Source organism: Lemur catta, chromosome 13 (genome assembly GCF_020740605.2).
Source record: "Lemur catta isolate mLemCat1 chromosome 13, mLemCat1.pri, whole genome shotgun sequence".
Taxonomy (NCBI): domain Eukaryota; kingdom Metazoa; phylum Chordata; class Mammalia; order Primates; family Lemuridae; genus Lemur; species Lemur catta.
The window spans coordinates 76,003,184-76,015,626 of record NC_059140.1 but is presented as its reverse complement, the minus strand read 5'-3'; positions in this window follow the sequence as shown (position 1 = coordinate 76,015,626).

Below are 12,443 nucleotides of genomic sequence, written 5' to 3'. Positions count from 1 at the left end.
TTCTGGGTCAAGCTGCCAGAGGGAGCAAGAGTGAGCAGGTGGTTGCTCCAGCTTGAGTCATCCGCCCAACCCTCGGCCAGGGTAGGACACAGACCATTTGCGTTGATAGTCCCTCCAAGATGCTCTCTGCTGGATACAATGGTAGGTAACTCCCCAAGACAAAATATGGCACTCTTGCGAAGTAGGAGAAATGGATATTGAGCAGACAAAGAGGACAGGTGTCCATGATTTTAAAGCAGTTTGCATAGAAGAGGCCTAGGGGTTTTAGCTTATGCAGGTGTTCCAAAAGTGGATGTGATTTTGGTTTACATTAATCAAATCCACTTGAGTTTCAAGGAGGTGACATCCCCATATTTCCCCATAGTGGTGAGAATAGGATTGAGGATTTAAGTTTAATCATTTTGAGAAGGACACTGATAATTTAAAAATTGTTAAGGGTAATCAGGGTAACGAAGGATCTAGGAAGCTTGATCCATGAAGAGTAAACAAAGTGCTTTAAATAGTCTTGAGTCTCTAAATGAGATATTAGGGACTCAAGACCTTACTAATCTTATAAGACAGTATTCTTGTAAATAATATTATTACCATGGTACCTTTGCTTGCCAACATTTATTCTACATTTTTATGTTTTCCAAGAATGTTAAATTAATCTTCATAATCTTCCTTTAAGTAGATAAAAGTCAGATGGAATTTCTTCTATTTTGGAGATTGGGAAATGAGAAATATGTGGGTTACAAGGAGAGGATACATTTCATTTTTGCCTTGTGACCCTGAAGTGTATTATTCTCATGGCCTTTGTAATAATTATACATCAGACACTATTAGATAATCATGTTGTGAGGATTATTGTCAAATAGGAAATTTGATGTTTATCCAAAAGTTATCTATGGTATAAAGTCTACTTGCTTACTTACTTGTGCCAAGGTTTTAAAAATAGTTAAGATAAAATGTAAGCATAGGAACTCAATGATGAAATCTAAGATCTTCATTTCAAGTGGAAGAAACAATTACAATTTGCAATTTAATTAGAGAAATGAAATTAAAGGAATGCAGTGTCTATTCTCCTGCTGAATATTAAAGTTCAGCACAAAGGAAAACCTTATGTGAAATGTAGCTGTGGCTAATTAGCTACAGTATATGGGCTGGAACAAGCGCCTTGCTCAGGGCTAGACAATGAACTCCTCAGAGTCCAGAGATCAATGATCATTTAGGAAACAAGCACTTAGAATCACATAGCTTAGAATATGCCTGTCTGCTGCAATGTTTCATAATACATAGTGCTCCCTTTGTTTTCTCTTCACATTTGATATGCAATTGCTTAGAAACATCATATGCTTGGGTTTATTAATAAAGAATTATTGATATGCTGACTCTGAAATGAAACCAAGGCAAAGCTGATGGATCTCTGCAAACAAGCTAAGTAAATTCACAAGGTGCTGGGCCACTAGGTAGAGTTGCTAGGGGCAGTGGATCTCAGCCACTGCCTTTTGAGCCTGGAATAAAACTATAAGTTCAAGCTGCAGACCACATATTTAGAACAGAATGATCCCTGCAAAGAGCACAAGGAAAAAACTCAGGAATCTTGGGTTCTGGTCTTTTAATTTTGGTTCTGCCACTATGAGCTGTGTGACTTTAAACTAGAATTTACATCTCTGGGCTTTATTTATTTTACCTGTAAAAGTCATGATTAAATCACCCTCCAAGGATGTTGTAAAAATATCACAGATTAGGAGATGGGAAAATAGAAAGACAATGTGGGAAGTTGTCATTCTTCTTTAGAGCAAATCTGCATGCAAGTAAAGAGATGTTCTTTTCCATCCCAGCCACTCATGGGACTGGTACGCCCTGCTTCATAGTGGGACCTGCCCTGGTGCTTCCTTGGTCTGGTGAGAGGGCACTGCTGTCGTCAGTCAGTGGGTTGTAGAGACATCTACTCTCATTTCAGCATTTGAGTGTTTATATGTGCTGGGCACTGTTCTAGGAGCTGGAGACAGTCACGAACAACAACAACAACAAAACCCACAAAAAACTTCTGCTGTCATGGACATTCTAGTCAGAGCAGATCCACCAAAAGCAATGAAATAAATACATAAGACATCAGGGGCTGGTTCCATGAGGAAAAATAAAGCCTGTTAAAGGGTTAGACATGCTGCTATTTTAGCTGGGGAAAACCTCTCCGATGAGGTGACATCTAAACACAGATCAGAATGGAGGGAGGGATCCCAGGGTCTCTGGGGAAGAGTCTCCAGGGGACACTCTTAAAGACATTTCAGAGCCCCACAGGAGAGCAAGGTGGGGTGTTCCAGGAACCTGGGGGAGGCGGGGGCCCGGAGGGAAAGAGAAGGACATTCTGTTCCCGACGGTGGTAAGGACCAGGGGAGTGACAGCCCCTTTCCTCCCGGAAACTGGAAAGCAGGCAGGCAGGTGACAGCACAGCCTGGGTTCAGGGGTACCGGGTGGCTGGTGTCGGCTGGGCTCAGGGAGTGAACACTACTCTGGACAGGTGTGTGACCACGGCTCCCACAGGGCCCACGCTCGGATGCCCCCACACTTGGGCTCTAAGGCTCTGTGGTCACCATCGCGACAGTCTTCATTCTCTTATCTTCGCATTTGTCTTCCGTGAGTGAGGGCCGACGGGACAGTGCAGCCTGTGCCCGGGGCTTGGCGCCCTGGCTCATGCGAGGTCCTGCGTCCCCCCGTCCCCCATCTCCCGGGCCTGGGTCCGGGTCACCCGCTCCTGCCCCCGCTCAGAACTGAGCCACCCTCCGCGCGCCTGCACCCGGCCTGCCACTCTCCCTGTGCCCGAGGGAGTGTGACATTAAACAGCGAATAAAACACACCACGACAGGTCGAGAGAGGCTGCCGAAGAAGGCAAACGCTTTTGTCCTGTTTTCTGAACAAGGGCCCCGCGTTTCATTTTGCGTTGCCCTCTTCGCCCACCCCCATGCTCTCCCTGGTGAAGCACAGAGTGTCCCCTTCACCGTAGTCAAGAGCAGAGCGCCACCCCGCTCTCCCGACCCCGCGGCCGCAGCTAAAGCGACACTCTCGGGCCTTCCCGCGGGCCCTGCTGCCCTCTGCTGGCCAGAGTAGGCGTCAGCGCGGCCTCAAAAGCCGCGAAGAAAACGTTCCCACGTCAAGAATTTCAAAACCCAATTTGAGACAATGGCTTAACCATCAGTTTTCTCCCTCTGGGCTTTTGACGGCTGCTGCAGATTGAATAACCAATTCCAAAGTGAATTGCCTTGTAGGTAGGTGAATGTTGTTTCAAACCAAGCAATCCGAAACTTTAGTACCCAGATCCACTGTGTAACACACAGCAGAAACATTTTAAACAGTTGGTTATACTGTTTTATTGTGCCACCACGCAATCTTGCTTACTGTGTATGAAATGGTTTCTAATAATCTTTAACAATTGTTGGAATGGACCTACACATTAATGGTACCTTTGTCTAGGCTAGGGTTTAAACAACTTAATCACTTCTATTTCTGAGTTTTTCATATCTGATAACTTTTTATTTTACTGGACATAGGGAGAAGTACCTAGGAAATACTTCTTTAATGATTTTAAGGCAAAAATAACTCAATATTTAAATATTAAATCACTGCCTCTATGATAGCCTCTCTTTTTGGTAATGAAGGTATCAAACCCATAGGAAAGTACCCTTAAAAATGATGGAATTCTGCTGTCTTTACCTATTTCACAGTGTGTGTGTGGGTGTGTTGCATGAGAGAGAGAGAGAGAGGGTGTGAAGTGTAAGTGAAAGATGAAAGACGTGCTTCCTCCATGTATAAGCACAGGGGTGTGATTTACCCATCAAAGTTCCTGTCTAGACTTTACCATGTGCTAAGCAGAGTAGCATGTGCTTCATCTACCTTATCTCATTTAAATTTCAAGCAACTTTTGCAAAGCAGGTTTTATACTTCCTACAGAAAACTGAGGATGAAAGAAGTTAAATAACATGCCCAAGGTTGTTAAGCTAGGAACTGACAGTTCAGACTCAACGCTAGATCCACCTGCCTCCCCAAATCCCTGTCTTTCCACAGTGCAATGTGGCTGCCTAATGAATGACTCTAACCCTGATTAGTTTGTAGAGAACTAAAGCTGCAAGGATTTAACAGACTGGGTAATGTTATGGCATATTACAATTTAGGGATGGCAAAACTATAGCCCAGAGGTGTGACGTGACCTGCCCTAATCTGGAGATTAAGGGAAGAGCTGGACGTAGATTCCAAGTACCCCTACTCTAATCCAATACATTACATGGCTAGAATAACTTAGCTTCAGAAACTGGGGGTGATCTTTTAAAATTCCCCCTTTCTTATCTCCTTTGTGGTGTTGGGGCCCTCCAAAAACTACCTAGAGTGAGAGTTATAAAAGATCAATCAATCGATATTTACTGAGTATATTCTATGTGCTGAGCACCCAGATAGGTGCTAGACAACTAGAATGAATAAGGTATGAGCCCAGCCAAATGGGATGAACAAACATGTAACCAAAAGCTCATTGCAATGAAAGTCCTGCAAACACACTGCTATGGGACTACAGAAGGAAGAGCAAAAAATTCCACCTAGGAGAATCAGTTGTCTCCACTGAAGGACAGACATTTACCCATGCCAGCATAGCTCAATACAGAAATGCTATTTGTATAACATGTTTATAGGCCTTTTAATATTGAAATATACATTCTTACATCCCAGGTTGTGTAGACAAGACATTTCATAAGAATCTAGAAACTGGAAATAGTAAATTTTTTTGAAAGCATTTTGAGAGCCAACTACATTATTTTGGTTAATGAGGACCAGAGACGTGAATTACTAAAAGGGTCTAGTAAATTTAGATTCTCTAGCGGAATTGGGCAGTAAATGAAAGCTTAATTTCAACTTGGTTAAGCACAACGTAATTGGAATAGTTAAATTGGTATGCTAATTAAAAATTTAAAGTAAAAACAAACATGTTAGCTAAAAGCGTAACCACTTATGTAATCTTAATGAGTTTTCAATTTAAACATTTTTTCCAGTTGGAAACAGGATTAATTTTAGGACTTTCATACATAATACATTGAACTATTGCATTGAACTCAGGAAAAAAGAAGAGGTTCTAGGAATGATAAACATACCTCTTTTATTCCAGATAGATTATAGAATTACATATTTTTAAAGTTTTAGGAAAACAGAAAATGGAATTGATTATTTATTAAATCTCAGACTTGGGAAGGACTGTTTAAATTCAAAGGTAGGAGCAAAATAACAAAAAAAAAAATCGGCAAATTTAACTAAAAATGACAGTTTGCTCATATAAAATTTACGAAACCATCAAAATACAAAACAAATTGTATTTTGGGGATTATAGTTATAGCAATAAGATAGTAAGTATATTAAAAATTATAGGGGAGACTGAGGCAGGAGGACTGCTTGAGCCCAGGATTCAAGAACAGCCTGGGCAACGTAGTGAGACCCCATCTCTTAAAAAAATACTAAAAATTGATAAGAAATTCTCTAACTCCCTAATATATGAATAGATGTATTAGTCAGCTATTGCTACAATGATGCCACAAAACAAATCACCTTAAAAGTCAGTGGCTTAAACAGCAGCATTTATTCTCATACAAGTCTGCAAGCAAACTCTGATTTGACTGAGATAGGTTGGGCTTGGCTGGATGACTCTGCTTCAGGCTGCAAGTTAGCTGGGCTTGGCACCAAGATTCTGTTTGGGTACAGGTCTACTCTCGGTGTCTCTCTTTGTTCTAGACCAATGATAACCCAGGGCTGGTTCTCATGATGATGGCAAAGGTGCACCCGATAAGACAATCCAAGAAAGCACAGTTAAAATTATTTCTGCTGAAACTATCAGCCAAAGCAAGTCACATGGCGAAGCTCTACATCATAGGGGTAGGGAGTGGTATTCCATCCACAGTGAGAGGGGAAGGGGAGTTAATCTAAATGGTAACAGTGAGAAAAGGAAATAAACTGCAATCCACAAAACATGAAGCCCACAATTCATAGACATATGAAGAGACGATTAATCCGTTTAGTAATGTAAGAAATGGAAATTAAAACGGCATTAAGATAGCACTTGTTACTTATTAACAAAGAAAGTATTGAAGAAATTAAATCACTCAATAGTAAAAATTCTTCCCAATAAGAACAAACTGAGACCTAGATGGTTTTAGAGTAGAGTTCAACTAAATTTTCTAGGAACAGATCATTCTGTCTTATGTAAATTAATCCATAGAACTGAAAGGGTGGAAATATTCTTAATGTATTTTATGGCATCAAACAAGAAAGGAACACTAGGAAAAAGGAAAATTATAGTTTAATCTCACTCTTAAGCATAGATGTAAAAATCCTAAGTAAAATATTACTAAAGGGAATCTAACCGTGCAGAAAAAGGCGTACCATAACAAGATACCCCCAAATACTGTGGCTTAAATAAGAGAGAAATTTGCAGCTTGGCTGGCATAGGCTGGTGGGGCAGCACTGCTCTAACAGGTCATCCAGAGACCTTGGTTCCTTCGACTGTATTGCTAGATCATTCCATGGGTAAGATCAGTCCATGAGATCATTCAAAAGACTGAGAGCACAGTCCTCATCTGAATGATCAAAGCCGGGCCATTCCCATGTCAATGCTGTGGTGAACACAATGTGGGGAAAAGCTGAAGTCCGGGAAAAGCAGAGTTTCTTTAAGTAGGAGTTACTTAGAAACTGAGCTCTCACTCCTGGGATGAATAGAATTTCTCACTGGGAGAACCGTAAGTCCAAGAAGAGGAGAATGAATTTTTTTTTTTTTTTGAGATAACTGGCAATCTGCCACACTAGGAATAATTCTAACAAAAGATGTGCAAGCCCTAAATACAGAATAGCACAAGATCTTATTGGAAAGCATTAAAGAGCATCTAAGTAAATGGAATGATATTCATGTTTTTGGAGAGGAATACTTGATATCCCATAGTTATTAATTCTCTCTGAATTCTAAATAAAAGCTGAATGGGATTTTCATTGAAGTGGACAAGTTGGTTCTAAAATTTATGTGGAAGAAAAAAGGATCAAAATTGCCCAGAAGCGTAAGGTAGATGGACTTGCCCTGGCTGGTATAACGACTTTTTATTAATGTAAGTCTGTAGCATTTATGTATTGGGTATCAGTGCAAGGATAGACAAATTGACCAGTAGAACAAAATAAAGAGTTCAGGAAGAACCCTACATACTTATGGGTCTTTGATATATAACAGAAGTGGCACTGCAGATAATTGGGGGAAGAAAAAACTATTTAATATTTAATAAATGGTTCTGGAACACCTGAGTATCCACATGGATAAAATTGAAATTAGATTCTCACTTCACACAAAATACAAAAATCAATTCTATTGATTAAGTAAGTACTTAAAATGTGAAAGGCAGAACTTTAATACCTTTAAAACAAAATATAGGAGAATATTTTTCTAACCTTGGAATGTCTTAAAACACAAACACTCATGAAAGAGAGAGTTGATAAATTTGACTGCCTTAAAATTAAAACCTCTTCAAAAAATGCTACAAAGAAAATAAAGTCAAGTCATGCTTGGGAGAACATATTTTAATACACATAACCTACAAAGAATTAGTGTACAGAATATGCAAGGAACTTGTACAAATCTGTAAGATAGATGATCACATACAATTGAAAAATAGGCACAAGGTATGACACTGGTATTTCACAGAAGAGAAAATATGTATAGCATATAACCATAAGAAGAGATGGTCTGTCTCACTAGTAATCAGGGAAATACCAAGTAGGACTATAGTTAAATATTTTATACCCACTAGATTACCAAAAAATTAAGTTGGACCCTATAAAGTGCTGGAGAGGATGAGAATAAACAGGAAATCTTATATACTGCTGGTGGGAAGGTATACTGGTACAGCCATGTTGGAAAAATATTTGGCGTTGTCTTGAATGCTTTTTGATACACAAAGTGATTTTTATGAGATATTCATATAGATTCATTACAACAAAGACTAGTAGCAACCCAACATGGAAATACTGGAATATTGAATAGCAGTGAAAATGAATAAACTCCAATTATGTGCTACAGCAAAGATGAATCTTAGAAACATTATGTTGATTAAAAATAGCAAATTGTAGAACCCTATTAAGGATGATACCATTTTTATAAAGCTAAAAAGAAATATCACCAATATATTATTCAGTTATATATACATACGTGATAAAATTATTTTAAAAGAAAGACAAGAGAATAATGGACATAAAATTCAGAATGAAGGTTATCTTGGGGGTGGAGGAGGAGGACCCATCCATGGCTCTTGGCTTGGGTCACGAGTTCATGTGTTATTTTGTTCTACAACTCACACATACGAGGGCTGTCGGAAAGTATCCAGCCATTGTTAATATAACAAGAACAGGTACATGGCTGGATACTTTCCAGACAGCTGTAGTATTTAACATAAATTCTTCTGTATTTTTCAATGTTATATTTAAAAATATGACAAATAATATAAGGAAAGAAATCTAATACTAATTTTATTTATCAAATTTGCAAAAATTTTAAAAGGAGATTAAAATAAAGGTGGAATAAATAGCATTTCTTGTAGATTGATGTTAGGAGTAGAAATTAGTGTAGTCTTTCTGGTTTGATCTCCATCTCTCTCTCTCTATATATATATCTGTATACACATGCACATACATATTATATGCACATATATATATATAACATATTATACGTAGCCATAAACATGTTAAATTCTCTATCCCAATAATTCAGTTTTGGGAAAATAAAGGCTAAAAGAAATGCCTGAAATTAAAAAAAGATACAGTTAGCAAGTCAGGAACTTGTCACATTCCCTTCCCTCTCCCTGGAAGGTTCTTCCCCTGAAACCTGTACAAAGCACCAGTGGAGGTTACTCTCGCATCCCAAATAAATACCTAACCTCTCCGACTTTCCTTCACATAATCCTATTTAGTTTTTCTGTGGTCCTTGCACAATCTGTAATTGCCTAGGATGTAGAGACCATGTCTGATGTATTCACAGCTGTCATACTGTGCTGGCACAAAGCAGGTGCTCAGTGAATGCCTGTTGAGACACGAATGCCTAGTAAAAGAAGAAAAGGACTTCCTTGGACCAAACTGGCCAAAATATGAACGACCTGAAGGAATATAAGTAATGCGTGTACCAGCATTGTGCAAATTCTACAATCATATTTGCATGTTTGGGGTCAATATTTACTGCTCTCCAGAGAAATACTTTTCTGAGATCTTAGGTAAAATACTAGGAGATCCTCATTCTGCTAAGAAAGACTCCTGCAAAGTCGTCTGTGATTAGGTTTTTAGATACTATAACATAAAATAACAAGTAGGAAATCTGAGGCATTAGGAAAACTGGTTTGAATATATCAGGTTTCTTGAGAAGGATTCTTTGTATGCTATAAATTGTGCTAAAATCTATGTATATACTTTTCAATTGGCTTTGCCATGATATTAATAACTGAAGTTTATTCCACTGTAAGTACATAAAACTGGCAAAAGAAAGCAAAGATCATGTCTTTTAATATATAGCATTTTAGTTATAGCCCTAAATTAATGTCACATTCTCAAGGGACTCATAATGCATTTGAAATTCAAGTAGCACAAAGAGGATTGCAGTCATTTTCATTTTACTGATATTTCAGCCATGGCAAACATAATTGCCTGGGGGATTTACCTTAGGTCTAGGGACAGAATTTATGGTTTTGTTTCATTTCCCATACTTTATGCCACTAGAAACCAAAAAGCAGAGCAGTCTCAAATCTAGGAAAAACAGACCTTCAGGGCAAACATAAAAAAGCATATGTGGTATAAAAGCTCTTAGCTCAGCGTGAGCAGAAAAATACAGACCGTCCTATAGGAGTAAAAGGCCCCCACACCCACATACTCCCCCACATGTATGTACGTATGTTTTGTGGCTGAACTTTCTCAGTAGTCCATGTGCTGACCTATTGGCTGACGGGTGGTGGTGTGTGGTCATAGCTAGAATATATTGGTTCAGGAACCACAGAGCAGAAGGAGGATTAGGCCCTCTCACCAACACTCCCCGTGACCTGCTCATAATTTGTGCTTCCTCTGAAACTTTGGACTTTGCTGGATTACAGGTTCTGGTTCACCATAGAGGTTCTAAAGAACTTGAAGCGACAACCACCATCTGGTCACTCAGAGCTCCCCAGGCCAAGAGACCAGCAGGCAAAGGAAGGAGCTATTGTTATGGCAGGAGATATTCACTCTGGTTGGTTATCACAAGGAGCTAAAATTGTGGCTGCAAGTAGGGGCAAAAAGGAGTGTGGCAGAATGCAGGGGCCTCATCGGCATCTTTTGGAGCCTCCATGCCCAGCCCATGAGTGGGCAGCTGAAACAGTCATGGCTCAAGGCCTCTAAGGGCTCAGGCTCTTTGGGGAGGAAGGTCAGGGTCAACCAAAGTTGGCTCTGATGAGCCAAAGTCCTAGCAGAGGTAACCAAAATCTGGAATGGGGAGTAGAGGAGGAAGATGTTGATTATTAGTTACCTTCCAGGCACCAGGTGCAACAGAAGAGATGGTAGCTTGGTCCTCTGACCCACTGGTATTAAGTCTTTTTCAGAGATCACTGTGATGGATTGGACTTACTGGAAAGCACAAGAGATGCAAGTGGTGCGAGGAGACATATCTGAGAAGCGTTTTATAAGAGCTCAGCAAGATTGAGCATAAATCATCTGGAGCAGTGGCTACCTCTAGAATGAAATTTAAGGTTGGTTTTCTCTCCTTCCCTAGTCCCTTTTTGCTATTTCCCAGCATCACTTCTCAAATAAACTAACTGCCTGCAGGACTTTGTTTCATATTCTGCGTTTAGGAGAACACAGACCATAATAACACATTTTAATGCACAGCTAAATCCACAAGAAAGTAAGCCAGGCACTGAAAGAAAAAGAGAAAGCTGGAGCCAGAGGGGTAAGCAGGTACAATAGTCAATAAATAGATTACCTGTAGAGTTTGGGCTGTTTTGGAGGTAGAAGATTAGGTCCTTGGTTTATATAGGGAGAGATGTTAGAACTATATGACCTCTGCATAAAGCCTCTGAGGGCTACACCATCAGTAAAAGGGTGGATTATAAAAAGACCCATAATCAGTAAAAGGAGTCCAGAAGGAAACAAAATATCATCTATAAATAAACAATTGCCAAATATACGAGGAAATAGACCACAATGAGGGAGAGTCAGCATTACAAGCATTATAGACCGAATGTGCTCTCCCAAAACTCACATGTTGAAATCTAATCCTCAAAGTGATGATGTTTGGAAATAGGGCCTTGGGAGGTAATTAGGTCGTGAGAGTGGACCCCTCCTGAGTGGGATTCATGCCCTTATAAGAAGACCCGTGAGAGCTGGGTCACTTTCTTTCATGGAAGGATATAAGAAGAAGGCAGCCATCTGTCACCGAGGAGGGCCGTCACCAGAACCTTACCATGCTAGCACCCTGATCTCAAATTTTTAGACTCCACAGCTGTGAGAAATGAATTTCTGTTGTTTATGAGACACTCAGTTCCTGGTGTTTTGTTACAGCATCCCAAGCTGATTAAGACAAAAAACAAAGAATATTATAGATCCTCAAGGACTTCAGGTATTAGACCAATCAAATGTGAAAACTCACAAAGTATTCCTAACAGGTTTGTTGAAATTAAACAGAGAACTGAAAACATGAGAAAAGAATAAGAAACTATAAAACCAACAGGCACATTTGAAAAAGAATTGACTAGAATTTGAAGAAATGAAAACAGAAACTTGAAGAAATGAGAAAGAACTAAAGATAATGTCAGGAATATTTTAATGAATGGGGTAAACTGATAACTAGGTACTACAGAAGAAAAACTAGTGAAATGGAATAAAAATGTGAAGAAATTATTCAGAACGATGGGGAGAGAGAGAGAACCAGAGAGGAGAAAAAAAAAAAAAAAAAAAAAAGGAAAATAAGAACAATAGACTAAGAGACACCTAGAATAGAATAAGAAAGTATAACATACATTTAGTTGGAATTCCAGAAAGACAGAATGGGGAAAAATCCATACTAGAAGACAGTATTAGAGAATTTTCCACAAGTGGTAAAAGACAAGAATTCTTAGATGTAGGAAGCAAAACAAACCACAAGCAAGAGAAATAAAGAGAAATCGACACCTAGACACAATGAAGCAAACTGCAGAACAACAAGGACAGTGGGAAGATCTTATAGACACAGGACAACTGGGCTGGTGATTGACTTCACAGCAGCATCAGCTGAAGCCTGAGGACAGTGGAAAAACATTTTCAAAGGCTGAAAGAAAAGTAATTGTTAACCTAGAACCATAAACATGGAAAACTATCGTGCAAAAATGGAAATGAAATGAAGACATCTTTAAGAAGACAGACTGGAGAGTGTTTACCACTGATAAGCATTCCCCATAAACGTTTTC